Here is a 23,873-nt window from a genome sequence, read left to right on the forward strand (position 1 = left end):
ATGGACTGGTTGGATCTCCTTGCAGTCCAAGGAGCTCTCAAGAGTCTTCTCCAACACCACAGTTCAAAAGCATCGATTCTTCGGGGCTCAGCCTTCTCCACAGTCCAACTCTCACATCCATACATGACCACAGGAAAAACCATAGCCTTGACTAGACAAACCTTTGTTGGCAAAGTAATGTCTCTGCTTTTCAATATGCTATCTAGGTTGGTCATAACTTTCCTTCCAAGGAGTAAGTGTCTTTTAATTTCATGGCTGCACCTCAATAAGTTAATTAAAAAACAAACAAAGAAAACCAGCAACTAGGTTTAAGGATTTATAATGGGTAGATATATAGGTACTGCTTTCTGAGGTGGAGAAAACTGAAGGAAAGTATTTGGGGATAAAGATTGAGAATTTAAGTATTGGACATGTAACCCTGAGATGCATGTCAGTCTAAAGGGCATTTCCAGGAAAACATTTGGAGATGAGAGTCCAGGGCTCAGATGGGAAATCTTAGCTAGAGAATTTTATTAAATATACATAGGTTTGTATGTAAAAAGATTCACCAGATACACATGAGATCAGCTGGGGGCAAGAGTGCAGAAGAGAAGAGGATCCAGTATCAAGTTCCTGAGGAAGTCCAACATTCAGTGGATGGGAAAGAGAAGATGCACGGGAGGCTGGAAAAGTAAGAGGGAAGACGGGTGTCATGCAGGGAGGCAAGTGGAAGAGAGAGGTCAGCTGTGTTGATGCAGAGAGAGAGGAGACTAGAAAGAAGCCTGGTTTCTAAGTGTGGCAACATGGCAGCCACCAGGAGGAGCAGGAACAGAAGCCAGTTCCTAGGAGTTAAAAAAAGAAAGTAGAAAGTAAAGATAACGTGTAGACAATTCTTTATAAGTTTTTATAAGCTCTTACCCCCTTTTACCTGGGAAGGGATGGGCTACCCACTCCAGTATTCTTGGGCTTCCCTGGTAACTCAGATGGTAAAGAACTTGACTGCCATGAGGGAGACCTGGGTTCAATTCCTGGGTTGGGAAAATCCCCTGGGGAAGGGAACAGCTACCCAATCCAGTATTCTTGCCTGGAGAATTCCATGGATAGAGGAGCCTGGCAGGCTACAGTCCATGGGGTTGCAAAGAGTCAGACACGACTGAGGGACTTTCACTTTCACCCCCTTTCAGATCAGATCAGATCAGATTAGTCACTCAGTCGTGTCCGACTCTTTGCGACCCCATGAATCGCAGCACGCCAGGCCTCCCTGTCCATCACCAACTCCCGGAGTTCACTGAGACTCACGTCCATCGAGTCAGTGATGCCATCCAGCCATCTCATCCTCTGTCAGAGGGGACCAAAAAAAAAAAAAAAAGGAAATGACTGAGGGACATAAATCAGGAAGGACCCTTTCAAAATTTGGGGAGATATTAAAGCCTATTTTTTTGTTATCAGAGAATACAGTAAATCCCCAACATACAAATGAGTTCCATTCTGAGAGTGAATGTGTAAGTCCAATTTGTCCATAAATCTGACAAAGTTAGCCCAGGTACCCAACTAACACAATCAACTATATAGTACTGTACTGTAATAGGTTTATAATACTTTTCACACAAATCATACATAAACAAAAAATAGACACTTTTAATCTTACAGTACAGTACCTTGAAAAGTACAGTAATACAGTACAGTAGCTGGCACACAGTGGCTGGCATCGAATGAACAGGCAGGAAGTGTTACTGACAGGAGGGGAGAGAGAAGGTGGGAAATGGTAGAGCCAAAGGATCGCCAGCAACAGGAGATGGAGGGCAAGCTGCAGCTTCACTCACACCTGACACTGATGGCCTAGGTTCTGGTTTCTTGCTGGAACCAGACGCACATTCACATCTTTGAAAGTTGCGATTGGAACGTTCCTATGTGGGGGGCTTACATGTGAACTCCTTACATGCAGCTGACTTACAATGATGTGTTAGTTTCAGGTGTTACAGCAAAGTGAGTTATATATATATACATATATTCATTCTTTTTCAGATTATTTCTCTATACAGGTTATTACAGAATATTGAGTAGAGTTCCCCATACTGAACAGTAGGTCATTGTGGGTTATCTATTCCATATATAACGGTGTGTATGTTAATACCAAGCTCCCAATCCATCCCTACCCACCAAGTTTCCCCCTTGGTAATCATAAATTTGCTTCTGAAATTTCTGAGTCTGTTTCTGTTTTATAAATAAGTATATTTGTATCATGTTTAATTAGATTCCACATTTTTACAGCCTATTTAGAAACTAATTTGGACCATCCAGTCAAGAAGAAGAGGTAGGAAACGTGGGAGAGAGGAGCTGCGTGGATGTGAACAGGCAGAGTCCTTAAGAAGCTTAGAGGGAAAGGGAAGAGGAGAGGGAGAGGAAGGGTTACCTAAGCAGGTAGTTTTGTGGAGGGGTGGGGGTGAAGAGCTGAGGGCATCTGTGACCCACAGCTTCAGTCTTCTCAATGGAAGAGGAAGCGAGTTCCTAGGGCAGCCCCACATAGCCCAGGCGGTTTGAGGAGAATGGACAAAACATCACAGTAAGTGAGGCATAAAGGCGAACAGCCGCTGGATAAACAGCTGGATAATGATGACAACTTTCATTTTATAAAGCCTCCATCATATGTGATCTCCACCGGAACCTCAGAAAGCAGATGGAGCAGGTATTAAAAGCCCATTTCACAGACTAAAGACCTCAGAATGAGAATATAAATGTGCACCTGTGGGATTTCCCTGGTGGTCCAGTGGTTAAGAATTCACCTTCCAATGCAAGGGACATGGGTTCAATCCCTGGTCAGGGAACTAAGATCCCACATGCCGGGAGTCAACTAAGTCTGTGCATCACAACTACTAATACCCTTGCCTAAGGAGCACACCACCCCACATATACCATCTGGCCATCTCTGGGTCAGATGTATGGGAGGAGAACCAGAACTCCTCAAAAATGCTCACTCAAACTCAGGTCAACACTCCCCCTTTTTTGCCAACAAGCTACCTCAACATGAGGGAGGACCCCACCTTGCACACCACCCATTTCCAAACACAGGACCCAGCATCCATCAGCAACACTCACAGTTCTACTCCCTGTCCAAATCCAGTGCTCAGAAAGCCAGATCAGTTACCATCTCTTTACCCTAAAGGAGATGATCCCTATGGAGCAAAAAAACTCAACCCAAACTGAATAAACAAAGCCAAAACAGAAACAAAAGCCTAGAGAACGGATCTGTCAGAGTCTGTCCAGCATTGTGACCGGCAGGAAGCAAATCTGAGTCTGGGAGGAGCAGCACTGGCCTCCAGTGATACAGACTGGTCTTTGTAATGGGACAGGGGCTCATCGCCATGCCCATGATAGCCTGGCTGAGGATGCTCTTAAAATTCTTCTCCCATGACTCCCAATGCCAAATTCAACAAGCAACCTTCTCTTTCTAATTACACTGTTTTGGCACCTTAAAACATCAACTTGGGGGACCCCAATGGATCCCAGTAGTTATTTCACTGTACAGGTAGGGCCCCATCTAAAGATATCTTTAAAAGATATCTGGGAGGAAAAAGAACAATATAAGATATTTGGAAAGAGTGGAGGGGGGAAAAAAAAACCCAGATCATGGAGTTTTGTTGTTTAACTAGAAAAAGATGCCATGCTAATCAGATAAAGCCTGTTTCTGTGTTGCTAGAACATGTTGGGAGTCTGATAGTACTGATGTGCTGATGAAAGTCTGCTTTGACTTACAGAAGGTATAGGGATTTCAGGGGAAAATGTAGATCTGAATCTGAAAAGAGAAATAAGACAGCTCTGGGGTGAGACAGACACCAGCCCTTCACTTTCTTCAAGTCTTTGCTCAAATATTTTTTTCAACCAGGCTCATGCTGACCACCCAGTTTAAAACTGCACAGCACCACACCACACCCCAGCTCCCAGCACCGTCCCCCGCACCTTGCTTCTTATAAATCGCACTCACACCTTCCAATATATTATATAATGTATGATCTCATTTTCTAGTGTATCCTAAGTGCTTAGAACATGGTGGGTGCTCCCTAAATATCTGGTGAGTGAGTGAATGAATGAATGAAACAAAACAGCTTTCTCATGTCTCATAAGTGTCTCCACTTTTGTTACTTTGGGTTTTTGTATCTGAATGGGTGGCCCTATCCTAGTTGTGAAAGAGGAACCCAAACTTTTACTGATCATACAGACCTATCATTAGAAAAATCTGGTCATGCACTCCAATACATGGATATTATTCATGGGCCTGGATGCTCAGTTGCCTCAGTCATGTATGACTCTTTGCAAACCTATGGACTGTAGGCTACCAGGCTCCTCTATCCATGGAATTCTCCAGGCAAGAATTCTGGAGTGGATTGCTATGCCCTCCTCCAGGGGATCTTCCCAACCCAGGGATTGAACCCACCTCTCTTGCATCTCCTGCATTGGCAAGTGGATTCTTTACTTTCTGAGCCACGTGGAAAGCCCAATTTATTCACACCTTTGGTTAATTCTATGTGTGTTACTACATGTGTAATCTGGGTCGTGAACAACAGACTTGTTTCAAATCAGGAAAGGAGTATGTCAACGCTGTATATTGTCACCCTGCTTATTTAACTTATATGCAGAGTACATCATGAGAAATGCAGGACTGGATGAAGCACAAGCTGGAATCAAGATTGCTGGGAGAAATATCAATAACCTCAGATATGCAGATGACACCACACTTATGGCAGAAAGCGAATAAGAACTAAAGAGCCTCTTGATGAAAGTGAAAGAGTAGAGTGAAAAAGCTGGCTTAAAATTCAACATTCAGAAAACTAAGATCATGGCATCTGGTCCCATCACTTCATGGCAAATAAATGGGGAAACAGTGGAAACAGTGACAAACTTTATTTTGGGCTCCAAAATCACTGCAGATGATGACTGTAGTCATGAAATTAAAAGGTGCTTGCTCCTTGGAAGAAAAGTTATGACCAACCTAGACAGCATATTGAAAAGCAGAGACATTACTTTGCCAACAAAGGTCTGTCTAGTCAAAGCTATGGTTTTTCCAGTGGTCATGTATGGATGTGAGAGTTGGACTATAAAGAAAGCTGAGCACCAAAGAATTGATGCTTTTGAACTGAGGTGTTGGAGAAGACTCTTGAGAGTCCCTTGGACAGCAAGGAGATCCAACCAGTCCATCCTAAAGGAAATCAGTCCTGAATATTCATTGGAAGGACTGATGCTGAAGCTGAAACTCCAATACTTTGGCCACCTGATGCAAAGAGCTGACTCATTTGAAAAGACCCTGGTGCTGGGAAAGATTGAGGGCAGGAGGAGAAGGGGACGACAGAAGATGAGATAGTTGGATGGCATCACCTACTTGACTCCAGGAGTTGGTGATGGACAGGGAGGCCTGGTGTGCTGTGGTTCATGAAGTCACAAGGAGTCAGACACGACTGAGCAACTGAACTGAACTGAATATGCGTGATATACCATGCATATTTTTAACTACTCAACATTTATGAATTAAATATAAAATAAAATACTAATAGTTTATGCTTTCTTTAAGTACCAAAATAGAGCCACTTCTGCTAAACATAAGACAGTACCCTACATAACATCTGAGCATGTGTCATGTGCCAAACACATGTGTCACAGTTACCACAATAATCCTCCCACATCCCTACAGCATCTGTTAGAATCCCCCTCTAATGGCTGGGAAAACTGAGGCTCAGATGAGTTAAGGAATTTGATCCATGTCACAGGTAGCAAGTGGCAGAGCTAGGAGAAAAACCCATGGGAGCCTCACCCCACAACCCATGCACTGCAGGGTTCACATGGAGACCCCACCCTGGGGGCAGCTAGTCAAAGGGAAGCACATTCGGGGACCAGCACATATCCCTGACTCTCTTTCCACCCAGGTGGACACAGCCAACATGGCAGGATCCCCAGCCGGATCCCAGAACAAGCCATCGGCTGGTCAAGTCAGAGACTATCTGAATACCCTGCACACCCACCTATGCTTCAAGGCCCTCCATGCCCATGTTGGCACTAGAATCTAAAAATTCCCAAGAGCTGGACAGCAGGAGTGATCAAATTAAAGACTGATCTGAATCAAAACCTATTTCCAAGGCAAACTTTTGTCCCAGTTTGATAGGAACAGTCTCCATTTAATAATCAATACACCCCCCTTTCAACTCTTGAAATCTCATCATATCTCCCTTTACTGTCAAAAGTGCCCTGGTTTGGACGATAAATTATGTGGTCACCCTGTCTATACATTGGCTCAGTGCACACAAGACTGCTCTGATTAAAACATAAAATTCTGTAATTTCTCATATTTAGGGAGTACCCTCCTCTCCTTACCCCCCTGCCCCAAGGTCAAAGTAGCAGGCTTGTCATTAGCAGCAACTCACCCCAATCAACCAGCTGCCCCTGCATGGAATTTACATCTGGAACTCCAGACACTGGGGGCCGGCTGGGCCTGCTGTTCCATAAATCACCCCACATATGAGGCCTGATCTGGCCTCCAGCCCCTGTCAGGTCTCACCACGATAGGAAAACATCATCTCGGATATTAACGGAAGGTTTGCTGCGGGCACTGACACAGGTGATCAGAGCCTTGTTGAGTTAGGCAGGTTCACCTGATGAACAGAAGCAGAGAGCCCAGTCACCTACTTTGACACCTGTTATGACACCAGGGCTTCCCAGATGGTGCAGTGGTAAAGAATCCGCCTGTCAGTGCAGGAGACTGAAGAGATGCAAGTTTGATCCCTGGGTCAGGAAGATCCCCAGAGTAGGAAATGGCAACCCACTTCACTCCAGGATTCTTGCCTGGGAAATTTCATGGACAGAGGAGCCTGGCAGGTTACAGTCCATGGGGTCACAAAAAGTCAGACACGACTGAGTGCATACACACACATACACACATGCACACACACATACTCACACACACCTGACTCTTTACCTGGGAAACAATAAGAGGGGGGATGTATCAGGTCAGCCAGGGTCAGGGTCACCGGGATGGGAGCCTCCAGCATGAGGCATCATCAGGGGGCTCAGGTGTCCTTCTTGAGGTCCCTTCTCAGCCAACATGGACCCAGAAGGCCCATGATTTGCTCCAACCCCTCCGAGCTCACCATGCCTTTGCCACAAAGCTTAGCTTTCAAGAGCTGCCCCTGGGAGGTGAATTGGAGCCTCGTGTTCCTGGGTGTGCAGAAGGATCTGAATCCCACCCAAGTGGACCAGACAGAACCAACAGTCTACAGCGAGGAACACCCGCCTGGAGGCTGCACTTCCTCCAGCCAAAAGCAAACATCACTGTCAGAAATACCCCCTAGAACTTCCCTAAATTACCTGGGCCCTGAGAAGGGCCAAGGTCAACAGTCAGGCTTTTCTTATTTTCTCTGCCTCTTGGCCGTGGTCTCTTTCCCGAGACAGTGGAGGCAGAGGCAGTTGAGGTAGGGGGAGCCAGACAAAGGGATTTCTGCTCCTTTCTGAGTTTGACTTAGGGGCTGGAGCGGGCACAGAAGGACCCAACTCCACTCTAGCAAGAGTTGACTCCCCTCCTTAAAAGCATAAGTCCCAATTCAGGGAAAACAGAATGATCTAAGATAGAACATTATGTGGCATAATAGATCTTAAAACTGTAGGAAAATTTTCCATGATAAAAAAACAAAACAAAATCTAGTCTTTGTTCTTGGTGTGGCATCTTCATCCCCGGCAGACTGCAGGCTCTGCCACCCAGCGGTTGTGGGGCCGTAGGCAAGGCCATGAGCCTTGGTCAAGGCTGCATCCTGTGTTGGCCTGAGTTTCTCCATAGATGAGCTCTGGGATGACTCTGCAAGCCCAATGGGGGCTGCTGCCCAGGGAAGAGTGACCCCAGCTTCCCATCAGGAGACAGCTTGTTGAATCTCATCTGGATTTGCTTCGCCGCTTGGAGGAGAGAAAAGATGGTGGTAGCTTTCTCTGCAGTTCCTTAGCAACCTTGACTAGGTCCTCAAACTTTCCCTCCTTGATCAGAAAGAGCCAACTCACTGGCAGGCAGTCCCCAGGGACTCAAGGATCAAAACTCAAGGATAGAAGTGACCTTTGAAACAGGTTTGAGACCTGAGCCCCTTTGCTGTGCTTCCTGCTCCTGGACACAACTGCCCTTGAGCAACAAAATACAAAGAAGCTGTGTGGGGCTAAAAATAACTCTGCGCACCTGCAGCTGGGGCAAATTCTGGACCCAAAAGATACAAAGAGACCGAAAAACTCAATTGCCACTTTCCAAGCGCATGCTGCAAAACTGGGTGTCAGAAGCAAAAGTGGATACTGTGAAGGCGGTGTACTGCACAGGCAGCCTGAACACAGCACCGCATAAGGGATAACAAACTACCTAAGCGCCGCCCCAGCCTGACCCCTGGCCACACCCCTACCCTCACCAAATATAAGGAACAAGCTTACCACCCCATTCCTTAGGGGGTGAGCAAGCAAGGAAACCAGTTGTTTGTTCTCGCTCTCCTCTGCTGCAGCAGGGGCCCCCATACAGCCTTGCCTGAATTTCTTGTCTGGCCTCTAGTCAATTTCTACCTGTTGGGGAAGGCCAAGAACCCTGGCTTGCAATACTCTGATGTTATGAGAGGGGACTGTGGGCCGGCTGAGACGCCTAGCATATCTGTGTGTCCTGACCTCCTCCTCACCAGTGAGGGTCTCTGAGATCATCGGCTGTGTCCCCCTGAGCAGCAATAAACAATGGGTGATGGGGAAGGGCTGCTCTCCAGGAGACCCACTGACTTTACCCCAACACTGGATGGTTTGGAGACGGAGGGTCCCTGTGTCGGCAGTGCTCAGGACCAGCTCTGGTGGCTTGGTACCTGTGCCGACACTAGTCTCGAAGGCAGGATGCAAGGCATCCCCCAGGCATGGTGGGTTTGGCCCACAAGCAGAGAGAGTGCCAGGGAGAGCCTTGGGCCACAGGCTCTCTGAGCCCCTGGACTGCGGACTCCTTGAGTCTTGCAACCATCCCTCAACCAAAAACGCTGGAATCCCTTCAGTAATTTTTGTTTACCAAATGCTTTGGCTCACATGTGGGTCCAAAGGGGGCCCACTATCTATGATCTTTACTTAATTTTCAATAACTGAGGATGTTGCTCTTGGATTTCTTCACAACCTAGGGTGGAAAATAAGAAAAAGAGGAATGGAAAAATCTTAGAAGATTTGAGACTTGTGATTCACCGTACAATTTATCAGAGGATAGCCATCCCCACACCTCAGCAGTTCAGTTCAGGGACTAGTAAGTGCTTAGGGTGGAGGGTAAAGGCAGCAAACTCAGGCTCGAGATTCCCAGGAGCAAGCAGCCATCAGCACTGGCCAGTCCCAGGCAATGGAAGAAGCTGTCCTCATGCCTCCCCCTTACACCTGCTGGAGCTGCCCAGGCACTGAAAACCTAAAAGAAATCACCACCACCACCCCCAGTCGTTAACCAACACCTTCAGCAAACATTTGTCTTTATCTTCCCTCAAGAAGTTTATAGACACAGAAGAGGGACTTCCCTGGTAGTCCGGTGCTTAAGAATCTACCTGCCAATGCAGAGGACATAGGTTCAATCCCTGGTCGGATAACTATGATCCCACATGCCAGAGAGTAACTGAGCCTGTGCACCAGTTACAGAGCCTGCAGTCTAGAACCCACATGCCACAACTACTGATGCCCTTGAGTCCTAGAGCCCATGCTCTGCAGCAAGAGAAGCCACTGCAATGATAAGCCCGTGCACTGCAACTAAAGAGAAGCCCCCACTCGCCACAGATAAGGCCGCACACGTAGCAACAAACAGCTCACCCACCGCAACAAAGATCCCCTGCAGCCAAAAAATAAATTAACTAATTTAATTAAATAAAAAATACTATCTTTAAAAAAACAAGTTTATAGACACAGAAGAAATAAATTGAAAGTAGTTATTAGCATTAAACCTTACATGATCAATATCAAATAATAATAGCTAGTAATCTACTCTTTGAGATTAAAAGATTATGTCCATTCTATCGATAAGAAGGCTTTTAACTAACATTCACTGGATGCTAATTATGTCAGACATCTTCTAAGCATTTGTCACGATCATCTCACGTAAACCTCATGGCATCATTTGTGGTAGGTTCTGCTATCAAGTTCATTTTGCAAATGGAGCCAGAGAGGTTAAGAAACTTGCCCAAGATCACACTGCTCATGGGTTCCTATTTGAACTCAAGCCATCTGACTCAGCCTCTGCATTTTACTGCCTCGGGTAAAGATCAGACTGAGGGCAGGAGGAGAAGGGGGCGACAGAGGATGAAATGTTTGGGTGGCGTCACTGACTCAGCGGACCTGAGTTTGAGCAAGCTCCGAGAGATGGTGAAGGACAGGGAAACCTGGTGTGCTGCAGTCCACGGGGTTGCAAAGAGTTGGACACACCTTAGTGACTGAAGAACAACAAAGGCCAGAAGGTGTCAGTGAGTATTCCCGATCACAGTGCGCTACGCTGGGCCCCTCACTGCAGCTCAGGCACTTGCACTTCTAATCTCATGGACCAGCGCAGTATCTGCAGTATATCTGGGACTCGGCAGCCCTGGGGTGGCACACGGTGAGGAACAGGCTCTGATGCAGCCGAGGCAGGATGGACGCCTGCCAGTCTCAGACCCGGTAGCATTCTCCAACAATAGGCACTTTGGAGACCTGGAGTCCAGAGGTGGGAACATCTGGGCTGGCACTGCATCCCTGACAAGCGGCGCGTCAGGAAAGCCAGGCCACCCACCCTGCCCTCCTGGCCTCAGTCCTGTCCAGCCCCTTCATGCAAAACCACAGTCTCATCTCTCTTCCAGTTCCTCAACCAGAGCTCTCTCTGCCATCATCTCTCATCCCTCACACCTTCACAGGGACGGTGGGACATGAATCACTTCCCTCTGTCAAGGTTATATTTTCTTGTTTTAAAAAGAGCACCTATTCTTCTTATTATTCTGAGGATGAAAAAAATTTGCCTCTTTTTTTGGCTTAGAAGGTGGCTGAATTTTTCAATATATTCATGCAAACGAGATATTTCATCTCATGGATTTTATCCCAGTTCTGTCTATGCACATTTTAAATAAATTAAGATGAAATAAATCCATTTTATTATATTACCCAGTGCCATCTCCATGAAATAATGCCCATATTTGTATTTCCTAAGGAATGTTGACGTGGCTAAAAATGTTGCAGCAAGTGTAATCTTTGAGGATTGTGCTGCCAGAAAAAAAATAAATCTAGGCCTTTGTTTAGAGCCTAGAGTGGCACCACTTTTGATTGAAATGGCTTGAAATATCCATCCCCAAAACATGGACAAGGCAGTAAAGTATACGGAATTGATCACCATTGGCTCAGACACAAAAGTGGTGTGCCTTCCTTTGTTTTCTTAACATCTGTTCTCTCCCTCCCAGCATAAACCACCCCACAGAAATAAATTACACAGCTCCCTTTTTCCAGGGAGGAGAGATGGGGGTTTGCAGGGGCTGGTCGGAGGTGCCCTGGGCTCTCCGTGCTACCCGTGCACAACCACGCAGCCTCCAGACCGTTTCTCTGAGCACCGCTCTGAACTGGCACTGACCGCAGAAACTCCAGTCTCTCCGCTTTCTACTTCCTTCACGAAAGGGAGGGATGGTGTAGATCCTGAGAGAAGAAGCCCCACTCTCTTAGCATCTCATTCAAAAGGCAGGCGGACGAGTGTTAGTGACCCCTAGGAAGTCAGCACTGCTGCCAAGCTGATCCCTGAAGCTGGCTGACACTCAGGGACAAAAGGGGCTCCCTTTAGCCCACAAAACTGGGATCACAGACAGTGGATAAGACTGAATGACAGGCCAGCCTGTCAACAACCAGAGCCATGCCAAACCTTCCTGACTAGGGGGGTGGTTCACCTAGAACTTGAAGGATAAGGCAGAGGTTAAAAACAAACAAAACAAAGGCAAAAAAAAAAAAAAAAAACAGTGTGAGAGCAGGCAGCTGCAGGTTCCAATCTAAAGCCCTGAACCAGCTCTCCTGCTCCTTCTTCTCCTCCTCCACCACACCTGACATGTCCCACCCTCCTCCAGATATGACACTCATCATATGCTGAATGGATGGGCAGACAGATCATTCAGTTGTACCCAGACCCTTCTAAACAACCACTCTGGGTACAGTAAACAATGGTTAATAATTGCTGCCCTCTACATAACCAGCAGGGCACCTCACCCGTAAGCACACCTGTGATACATCAGCCCTCAAGGCCCAAGCAAGTGTCCCCACATGCCTGAGCATCACAGCTAAGGAACTTGGCTCTTTCTGCGACTGTGGGTATGATTCCCATGCTTTCTGGCAAAAATGAGATGCATTGCAGCCTGCCAGGTTCCCCAAAAAGAACCCAACACAAATGTACAGCAGCCTTCCTATTAGGAGCCTGTTTCTCATTTCTGGGGGGCTCCAGAACAGGAAAGTACTGACGTTTGCCAGAGCATCCCCCACAGCTGGAAAGATACATCCAACCTTGCAGAAAAGGGTTCCCTTTCAGTGGCAGGTATTGTATCAGGCACCGATTGTGATACTGACCAGGGCTCTTGGCCTTTCCCAACCAATAGACATTGATTAGAAACCAGACAAGAAATTCAGGCAAGGCTTTACTGGGGCCCCCGCTGCAGCAGGAGAGAATGAGAACAAGTAACAAGTTCCCTTGCTCGCTTGCTCCCCAAGGGGTTTGAGTTGGTTCCTTATATACGGTTAGGGTAGGGGTGTGTCCAGCTGTCAGGCTGGAGGAGTGGCTTAGGTGGTTTCAGTTCAGTTCAGTCACTCAGTCCTGTCCAACTTCTTGCGACCTCATGGACTGCAGCATGCCAGGATTCCCTGTCCATCACCAATTCCCAGAGTTTACTCAAACTCATGTCCATCAAGTAGGTGATGCCATCCAACCATCTCATCCTCTGCTGTCCCCTTCTCGTCCCACCTTCAATCTTTCCCTGCATCAGGGTCTTTTCCAATGAGTCAGTTCTTTGCATCAGGTGGCCAAAGTATTGGAGTTTCAGCTTCACCATCAGTCCTTCCAATGAATATTCAGGATTGATATCCTTTAGTATTGACTGGTTGGACCCCCTTGCAGTCCAAGAGACTCTCAAGAGTCTTCTCCAACACCTCAGTTCAAAAGCATCAATTCTTCAGTGCTCAGTTTTCTTTATAGTCCAACTCTCACATCCATACATGACTACTGAAAAAACCATAGCTTTGACTAGGCAGACCTTTGTTGGCAAAGAAAGGTCTCTGCTTTTTAATATGCTGTCTAGGTTGGTCATAGCTTTTCTTCCAAGGAGCAAGCATCTTTTAATTTAATGGCTACAGTCACCATTTGCAGTGATTTTGGAACCCAAAAAAATAAAGTCTGTCACTGTTTCCATTGTTTCCTCATCTATTTGCCATGAAGTGATGGGACCAGATGCCACGATCTTAGTTTTCTGAATGTTGAGTTTTAAGCCAACTTTTTCACTGTCCTCTTTGACTTTCATCAAGAGACTCTTTAGTTCTTCACTTCTGCCATAAGGGTGGTGTCATCTTCATATCTGAGGTTATTGATATTTCTCCCAGCAATCTTGATTCCAGCTTGTGCTTCATCCAGCCTGACATTTCTCATGATGTATTGTGCATTTAAGTTAAATAAACAGAGTGACAATACACAGCCTTGATGAACTCCTTTCCCAATCGGAACCAGTCTTGTTGTTCCATGTCCAGTTCTAACTGTTGCTTCTTGACCTGCACACAGATTTCTCAGGAGGCAGGTAAGGTGGTCTAGTATTCCTATCTCTTTCAGAATTCTCCACAGTTTGTTGTGATCCACACAGTCAAAAGCTTTGGTGTAGTCAATAAAGCAGAAGTAGATGTTTTTCTGGAACTCTCTTGTTTTTTCAACGATCCAGCAGATTTTGGCAATTTGATCTCTGACTCCTCTGCCTTTTCTAAAGCCAGCTTGAACATCTGGAATTTCACGGTTCACATACTGTTGAAGCCTGGCTTGGAGAATTTTAAGCATTACCTGCTAGCGTGTGAGATGAGTGCAATTGTGTGGTAGTTTGAACATTCTTTGGCATTACCTTTCTTTGGGATTGGAATGAAAACTGACCTTTTCCAGTCCTGTGGCCACTGCTGAGTTTTCCAAATTTGCTGGCATGTTGAATGCAGCATTATCTTTTAGGATTTGGAATAGCTCAACTGGAATTCCATCACCTCCACTAGCTTTGTTCATAGTGATGCTTCCTAAGGCCCACTTGACTTAGCATTTCAGGATGTCTACCCCCTTTAGTAATGTTGAATGCAATGGGCATATGATTGCTTTTGCTCCTGGCTCTTCAAAGTGGAGGTTGAGGTTTTTTGGTCTTTTCATATCTTCTTGTCCAGAATTTGTCCCAACATACATGCAGTTATTTTTAGTCCATATCTTATAGTTTCTTTGTATTTTGTTGCCCAAGAAGAGGTGTGTCCAGCTGCAAGCACTGCAGCACTGCAGGAAAGGGTCCCAGGTCCCAGCCTGCCTCAGTTGAAGAAACTGCCTCCAGACCCTTCTGTGGGCACATCCATCAAGACGACCTATACTTCCTTTTCCCCAGGACTTTCTCAGGGAGGCCTGGTAGCAAATCCCGAAACCTCCAGTGTTTACAGCCCCAAGTGATATTCTGGGCTGGCTCCTCCTCCCTCCACTGCTATTAGTGTCAATTAAGTTCAGCCTGACAGGCCACCTTTGACGAAATGCTGGAGGTACAGGGACATAAACAACGCCAAAGGCTTAGGAGTTGATATATGGTTGCCTTTAATAAACATTTGTTTGCATATTTTTTATCATGCTAATGAATATAATTACTTTAATTTATGTCATCAAGCTATGATTCTGTTCTGATCCATACGTCACTTGAATGTGTGGTGTTAGCATTTTGCACACACTGGCAATTTGAAGAAGGGGAAGGATCAGCCCCTCCTACAAGAATTTGGAGCAATCTTCCACAATGGATAGCGCACTTATGGCAGCTAAACCCAGCTCCGCAGCTGGGGGGCCCCTGCTGAGGACCCCCAGAAGGGTGGATAGGCTTTCCACTGCCCAGAAGACCTTCTCCAAGAAACACACATTTTTACTTCCCTGTAATCACCCCAAACGGAGGCCTCTGAGCACTTACCCCTGCACAATGTCCAACCCAGTTGGGAAGAAAAGTATTAATCATGGTTTTACTGATTATAAAAGTAATGCAAATTTATTTTAGAAAATATAGATCACAAAGAGTTTAGATGAAGATGAGCTAAACTTCTACCCTCAAAATACCTATGGAAAAGATTTTACGTATATAGATACAGATATAAATATATATGAAAATCAAAGTGAAGTCGCTCAGTCATGTCCAACTCTTTGCAACCCTATGGACTGTAGCCTGCCAGGCTCCTCCATGCATGGGATGCCCTTCTAAACTTCAGTGGATATAGGAAGGGATATTCTTGGTAGATCAGAAGGTATGAAAATTCCCTGAAATGTAAAAGGAGGATGTGACCTGATAAGGAAAACATATACTCAGAAAACAACCATAGCAGATGGTGCAAGGATACCAGGGATGTGCCAAGCTTGAGGCTGGAGTGGGTCTGGGGTGTGGAGCATCCACAGAAAATTGGTTGAGACCCACACTAGCAGAAGCCACATGGGTCCCCCCCAACCACTTTCTTCCAGAAGCAGCACTCTGGACGCTAGCCTTCAGGAGAGGCAGCGTTAGTGAGGACATACTCTAGAGAAGCAAATGCCTAGGTAACCAGACCCTTCACTCAGGGGCATGGGGCCAGCCTCTTCTCGTACACACAACACAGGGGGGCAAGCTACAGAAAAAGATCGCATCAGGCCTGAGACTTAACTCCACGCAGAGACTGGACACAGCCAGGAGCACTGACAAGGGGAACCACACTGTAAGAGCAGTACCAGGCCATCAAGAAATCTTCTGCACAGGGTCTGAGGGTCCCCTACCTCACAAAGAGATACCATGGAGCCAGAGGGCCTCTGGCAAAAGGGACCCTGCCACAGCAATCACAGGGCACAGGACACATTTTCCATCCCCCACGGGTAGGGGCAACATGCCACCCAGGCACCCATCCTGGAACTGCTCTTTTTCTCTGGGGAAGATCCTCTCCCAGTAAGATTTACCAGATGATGCAGCCTAGGAAAGATTCTTCCCTTTCAAAGAGAACCAGCAGAGAGACCAGTGGGAGCCCCTGTGGGAGAAGATAAATCAAGCAGAGCAAAATAACAGCAGACAGGCTCTGAAAATCAGAATGACATTGAAACCATAGCCCACAAAAGTTGGCCAGAGCATGCACCCCAAGCCTAAACAAGGTGACTGCCTGCTAAAATGAAAATTTTAAGGAGGACCTTAAGTCTCCTAACATAATGACCAAAATGTTCAGGGTACAAGAATCCAAAGACATTCATCATACCAAGAACCAGGAAAATAACAACTTGAATGAAAAAAGAGAATCCATAGATTCTCAGCCAACACTGAGATGACTCAGATATTGGCGTTAACAAAAATCTTAAACCAACTTTCATAAAAATGATTCAGTAAGCAATTATATCTTCTTCTGAAACAATTAAAAACTAGAAAAAAATCTCAGGAAAGAAACATAACTTATTAAAAAAGAACTAAGTGGAAATTATAAAACTGAAAAAGTCAATAATAAAGAACTTTAAAATTACCTGGATAGGCTCAATATTGAATGGAAATGACAGAGAATAAAATCAATAAACTCAAGGACAGACAAAGAGAACTTGCCAAATCTGAACAACAGTCAGAAAGTAGATTGAAAAAAAATGAACAGAGATTCAACTATCTGTGGAAAAAGTTAAAAATGCCAGATTTGTATCACTGGAGTCCGAGAAGAGAATAAAGGCAGTAGGGCTGAAAGGATATTCAAAGAAATATGGCTGAAAACTTCTCTGATTTCACAAAAGATATAAATCCACAGATTTCAAAAAGTAAGGAAACTTTTCCCTTCTCTGGGGAATCTTTCCAATCCAAGGATCAAATCAGGGTTTCCTGCATTGCAGGAGAATTCTCTACCAGCTAAGCTACCAGGGAAGCCCTCAAAGAGGATAAAGTTCCCCCACAAAAAAATCCATGTTAAGACACATTGTAATTAAATTTCTGATAACTAAAGACAAAGGAAAATCTTAAAAGCAGTAAGAGAAAAACAGCACATTACCTATGGAGAATACCAAATCAAATGACTATGTTTCTCAACTAAAACCATAGAGTCCAGAAGGAAGTAGCTGAAAGAAAAGAATTCTCAACTGAGAATTCTACATCTACCAAAACTATCCTATGGTAAGGAAGAGAAACAAACAAACAAACAAAATCTCAAACAAAAGGAAACTAAAAACTTATCACTAGCAGACCAACCCATAAAGTATGACTAAATAAAGTTCTTCAAATGGAAAAAAATAAAAGAAGATATCTTGAAAGATTTAGAAGAAAAAAAAATAATGGAAAGAGTAGAAATGTGGACAAATATAATAGACTATCCTCCTCCTCAAGAATTTTCTATCACATGTGATGATTGAAACAAATACTGTAACATCATCTGCTATTCAAGGTGATATTTAAAAGTGAGAATATTTTTCAAAAAGGAGGAAGAAAATATAAGTAAAGTTTCTACATATTACTCAAAATGGTAAAATGTTGGTATTAGTAGACCATGGCAAATACTGATATTGTGATAACCATCTTTGCTGCTGCATGCATGTTCAGTCAAGTCTGACTCTTCAGGACCCCATGGACTGTGGCCTGCCAAGCTCCTCTGTCCATGGGATTTCTTAGGCAAGAATACTGGAGTGGATTGTGGTTTCCTTCTCCAGAGGATCTTCCCAATCCAGGGATCAAACCCACATCTCCTGTGTCTCCTGCATTGACAGGCAGATTCTTTATCACTGAGCACTTAGGAAGCCCTGTGATAGCCATAGTAACAATTAAGAAAACTATGCAAAATGATATACTCAAAAGCACTGTAAGTAGATAACCAACAAGGGCCTACTGTATAGCACAAGGAACGATACTCAATATTTTGTAATAACAAATAAGGGAAAAGAATCTGAAAAATAGATATATATGTGTGTGTAACTGAATCACTTTGCTTTACACCTGAAACTAATACACCACTGTAAATCAACTATATTTAAATTTTTAAAAAACACTATATATAAATCAATATTAAATCTCTTAAAATCTTCAAGTGACCCATAGACAGGTAAGAATTGAGAAGCAGAGGAAACAAATAGAAACCAAAATAAAAGCAAATGGTGCACTAATTACCTTAAATGTAAATGACTTATATATAACAAAGTCAGATTGGAACAGTGGATAAAAATAACAACCCAACTATATGCTGTAAGTCACTTCAAATTCAAAGGCATAAATATTAAAAAAAATAATAAAAGGATAGAAAAAATCTACCATGATAGTAGTGATTTCTAAAAAGTGGGAGTGGCTACGTTAATATCCAGTGATACGGACTTCAGAGGCAAAAAAATTACTATAGACAAAGAGGGGAATTACACAGTGATAAAGGGATCAATTCACCAGGAGGGCATGATAATCCCAAATTTGGGCACGGACAACAAAATTTCAAATACACGAAATAAAAATCGATAGTGCTTAAGAGAAAAGAGAAATAAATAAATATACAATTAAAACTGGGGACTTCAATATGTCTTGGCAACTGACAAACTATCAGACAAAAAATTCACAAGAATAGGAAATATTTGAACAACAAAATAAACCAATCAGTTTAATTGAGATACAATAAGTCCCTTCTATACAAATGAATTATGTTCTGAGAGCACGTTTGTAAATCCAATTTGTTCATAAGCCCAACAAGGTTAGCCTAGGTACCCAACTAATCCAATCAGCTATGTAGTACAGTACTGTAGTAGGATTATAATACTTTTCAAACAAATAATATGCATTTATACATAAAAATGAATAAACACAAAAACAAACATTTTCGATCTTACAGTACTCTGAAAAGCACAATAGCACAGTACAGCAGCTGGCATAGAGGGGCTGACAGCAAGTGAGCAGCCAAGAGGAGTTACTGACTGGAGGAGCAAGGGAAGTGGGAGATGGTAGACGCAAAGGGTCATCAGCAGTAGGAGAAGGAGGGCAAGCTGCAACTTCACTCACGCCTGATGTTGATGGCCCAGTTTCTGGTTCCTTGCTGGATTCAGTTCCATCTAGCCTCTTGAAAAAACAATCCAGTGATGTCTGGGTAGTAGCTCTCTTTTTTCATCATAGATGACACGGTAGCACTGGATTGCTCTCTGAACAGCTGCTGCCTTCTTCACATACCGTTCACATCCTGCGTCTCAAAAACAGTGCCTCTACAAATAAAGAACATCCCCTTGCCATTTCCTGCATCATGAATCTCTTTGGTTCTTTAGTTACCTTCTCTTCCTCTTGTTTCTCTTCATCCTTTCTCTGGGCCTCCGATTGCATCAGGTCTTCATTAGTAATCGCCTCGTATTGCACAGCAAGGAGGCCAATGAAGTCATCCTCCTGCAGATCCAGCTCCAGCTCCTTGCTGAGGGTGACTAAGTTGCTGAAGGCCACTTTGGACTCCTCATCCACCTTCTCAAATCCATGAAAATCATAAGCAAACTGGACAAAGTTCTTTCCAAACCCCATTCATGGTGATAGCCATAACCTCATGCCAAGCAATGTCAATGATTTTTATGGCCTTGTAGATGTTATAGTCCTTCCAAAATTGTCCCAAGGTTGTTCCTGACTCATCACTTGCCTTTACAGCCTGACAAAAAGTGTGACATAAATAATATTTCTTGAAAGTTTCTATAACTCCCTGGTCCAAAGTTTGGATGAATGACATAGTTTTCAGTGGCAGATGCACTATTTTGACATTGAAATGAAAGTGGTCCATGAATGGGGGGTAGCCCAGAGCACTGCTGAGTAGCAAAAAGGATGTTGAAGGGCACGTCCTTCTCCAAGCAATATTTCTCTACCTCTGGGATAGATTGCTGGAAAAACCAGTTCTGGAAAATGATCTGCGTAACCCAGGCTTTGGGGTTATTCTTCCACAAGAGAACCCTTGGCTATATCTTTTTGGGTTCTCTAAATGATCAACTAACAGAGGGTTCAGCTTCATATTGCTGGAAGCATTGCCATCAAACAACAGAGTTAGCCTACCCTTTGCTGCTTTACAGCCTTTTCCTCTTTACTGGTGTAACCTTGGTCTGGCATCCTCCTCCAGTACAGTCCTGTCTCATCCGTATTAAAATCCTGCTTGGGTAAATACGTGCCTTCATCAATAATCTCTTGAAGCATTTTGGGAAATTCCTGGGAAACTACTGTCAGCCCCTCTGTGCCAACTACTGTTGCTCCACCACTTACTTCTACATTGTCAAGGTTGGCTGTAAACTTGAACTGATGAAACCAGTCATGGCTGGCATTAAAAAGATACACCCACAGATTCTTCACCATATTTCTTCTTCAAGCCTTCATAAAGGCTTTTAGCTTTCTCTTGAATCAGCATTAAGCTGAGTGGGACTTGATGCTGATGCCGATCCTACATCTGCACAGAGAAGTCTCTTCATCTCCTCCATCACTTTTCCATCCTTCTTTGATCTTATTGTCGTCATTATCGGCACAGCAGACTTCACACATTCCATGATGTTGTCCTTGTTCTTGAGAATCATGCTGATGGCTGAATGATTCATGTTATAAGAATGAGTGATGGCTACCATCTTTTTACCTCACTACACTCTCTCAATTATTTTCACTTTAGTTTCCATCTTTATCGCTTGGACTTCTTGGCAGTACCAGCCACACCACCGCTGCTTTTACACTTGCTCTGCATATCCTGGTCTTGAAATAAAGATACTGCACTACCATACTCTATACAGTACTGTACAGTAAATACACAAAAGCACAACCACTTGTAGAGGTTACACACACATGACAATGTACGCCAGACACGTGAACTTGCAACGTGCATTCACGTCTTTGGAAGTTCACAGCTTGGAGGTTTCTATTAACACATAGGGGACTTATTGTATATAAAATACTCCACACAACAATAGCAGTGTATACATTTTTTCAAAGGGCTCATGATTCACCAAAATAGACCATATAACGAGGCCATAAAACAAACCTCAAAAAATATAAAATAATTTATGTTAAACAAAGTATGTTTTCTGACCATGTCAGAATTAAACTAGAAATCAGAAAATGAAAAAAGAAGGGAGGAAAAAAGATAAAAACACAAATTCCATGCCATCTACTCCAGAAAAAAAAAAAAAAATAAGAGGAAACACTTCCAAACTTATTTTCCGAGGCCAGTATTACCCTAATCCCCAAAGCAGACAAAAACCAATTCATTTTAAAAAAGAAAATTACAGACTAATAAACTTAGATACAAAATGCTCAATGTTTGAAAATTAATCTGGCAATGTATTAAAAATAATTACATACAGTGAAAAAAATGAAATTCATTCCATTACACAAAGCTGGTTCACCATTCAAAAATCAGTCAATGTGATCAACCATATCAATAAGCTACAAAAGAAAATGTATGACCATATCATCCAAAGAAAAGCATTTGACAAAATATACCTGTTCAATATAAAAACTTTTAGCAAGTTAGGAATAGAGGGGAACTATCTCAGTCATAAATACCATCTACAAAAACACTATAGCTAACATCAAACTTAATGGCAAAAGACTGAGTGCTTTCTCTCTAATATCAAGAATAAGGCAAGAATAACTCTCACCACCTTAATTCAACATATTACTGGGAGTTTCAGTCACTTCACAAGGAAACAAAAAGAAACAAAAACCATGCAGATTGGAATATAAGAAATAAAATGATCCCTATTTGAAAATGATATTCCTATCTATATAGAAAGAGTTTTACAAAAACATTCTTAGAACAAATACATGAGTTTGGTAAGGTTGCAGGATAAAAGAGCAACACACACACACACACACAAAACAGTTGTATTGTTATATATCAACAATTAACATGTAGAAACAAAAATTTAAAACACAATACCATATACAATCACTGCAAGGAAAATCATACATTTAGGTAAAAATTTAACAAAAGATATCCACGATCCAAAAACTGAAAATTCCAAAATGCTAATAACAAAATCAAAGAACACCTAAATAAATACAAAGATATGCCACATGCATGGATTACGAGACTCAAGAGAGTAAAGATGTCAATTCTCTCCAAAATGATTTATTGTTTTAATGCAATTTCTATCAATTTATACAGAAAAAATAAATTCTAAAATTTACATGGAAAGGTATAAGCTTAGAACGACTAAAACAACCTTGAAAAAGAATAAAGAAAAGTAAAGAATAAAAAAGGAATTACTCTACCTGATAACAAAGCTTACTGTATAGCAACAGCGATCAAGACAGTGTGATATTGGTGGAAGGGATAGACACAGAGAAAGAATATAATAGGGAACCCAAAAATAGACCCATACAAATATGCACAAATGATTTTTAACATCATTACTTAGCAGTGCTGGAGCAAGTAAAAATCTATAGGAAAAACCAAGCCCTTCACACTTAAAAAAAAATTTTCAAAATGGATTATGGACTTAAATGTAAAAGATTAAACTACAAACTTTTAGAAAAAAAAATGGGAGAACATTTGGAGGATCTAGGCCTAGGCACAACATTCTTTGACTTGACACCAAAAGCATGATCATAAAAGGAAAAATTGATACAATGAACTTCAGAAAAAGTTTAAACTTTAGCTCTGCAAAAAAGCATGTGAAGAGAATGAAAAGATACACTATAGATTGAGAGAAAATATTTTCAAACCGGTTATCTAACAAAGTACTAACATCTGGTATACAGAAAGAACTCTTAAAACTCAATAGCAAAAATACAAATAATTGAATTAGAAAACGATCAAAAGACATAGCAACATTTCACTGAAGAGTACACACAGCTGACAAATAAGTACATGAAAATGCAGTCATCATCATCAGCCATCAATTGAGTTCAGTTCAGTCAGTCAGTCGTGTCCAACTCTTTGCCACCCCATGGACTGCAGCACTCCAGGCCTCCCTGTCCATCACCAGCTCCCAGAGTTTACTCAAACTCATGTCCATTAAGCCGGCGATGCCATCCAACAATCTCATCCTGTCATCCCCTTCTCCTCCCGCCTTCAGTGTTTCCCAGCATCAGGGTCTTTTCAAATGAGTCAGCTCTTTGCATCAGGTGGCCAAAATATTGGAGTTTCACCTTCAGCATCAGTCCTTCCAATGAATATTCAGGGTTGATTTCCTTTAGGATGGACTGCTTGGATCTCCTTGCAGTCCAAGGGACTCTCAAGAGTCTTCTCCAACACCACAGTTGAAAAGCATTAATCCTTCGGCGCTCAGCTTTCTTTATAATCCAACTCTCACATTCATACATGACTACGACTGAGCGACTTCACTTTCACTTTTCACTTTCATGTATTGGAGAAGGAAATGGCAACCCACTCCAGTATTCTTGCCTGGAGAATCCCAGGGACGGGGGAGCCTGGTGGACTGCCGTCTGTGGAGTCGCACAGACTCAGACACGACTGAAGCGACTTAGCAGCAGCAGCAGCACTGGAAAAACCATAGCCTTGAATAGACGGACCTTTGTTGGCAATGTCTCTGTTTTTTAATATGCTGTCTAGGTTGGTCATAACTTTTCTTCCAAGGAGTAAGCATCTTTTAGTTTTATGACTGTAGTTACCATCTGCAGTGATTTTGGAGCCCCAAAAGATAAAGTCTGACACTGTTTCCACTGTTTCCCCATCTATTTGCATTGAAGTGATGGGACTGGATGCCATGATCTTAGTTTTCTGAATGT

Source organism: Bos javanicus, chromosome 18 (assembly GCF_032452875.1).
Source record: "Bos javanicus breed banteng chromosome 18, ARS-OSU_banteng_1.0, whole genome shotgun sequence".
In the NCBI taxonomy this organism is placed as follows: Eukaryota; Metazoa; Chordata; class Mammalia; order Artiodactyla; family Bovidae; genus Bos; species Bos javanicus.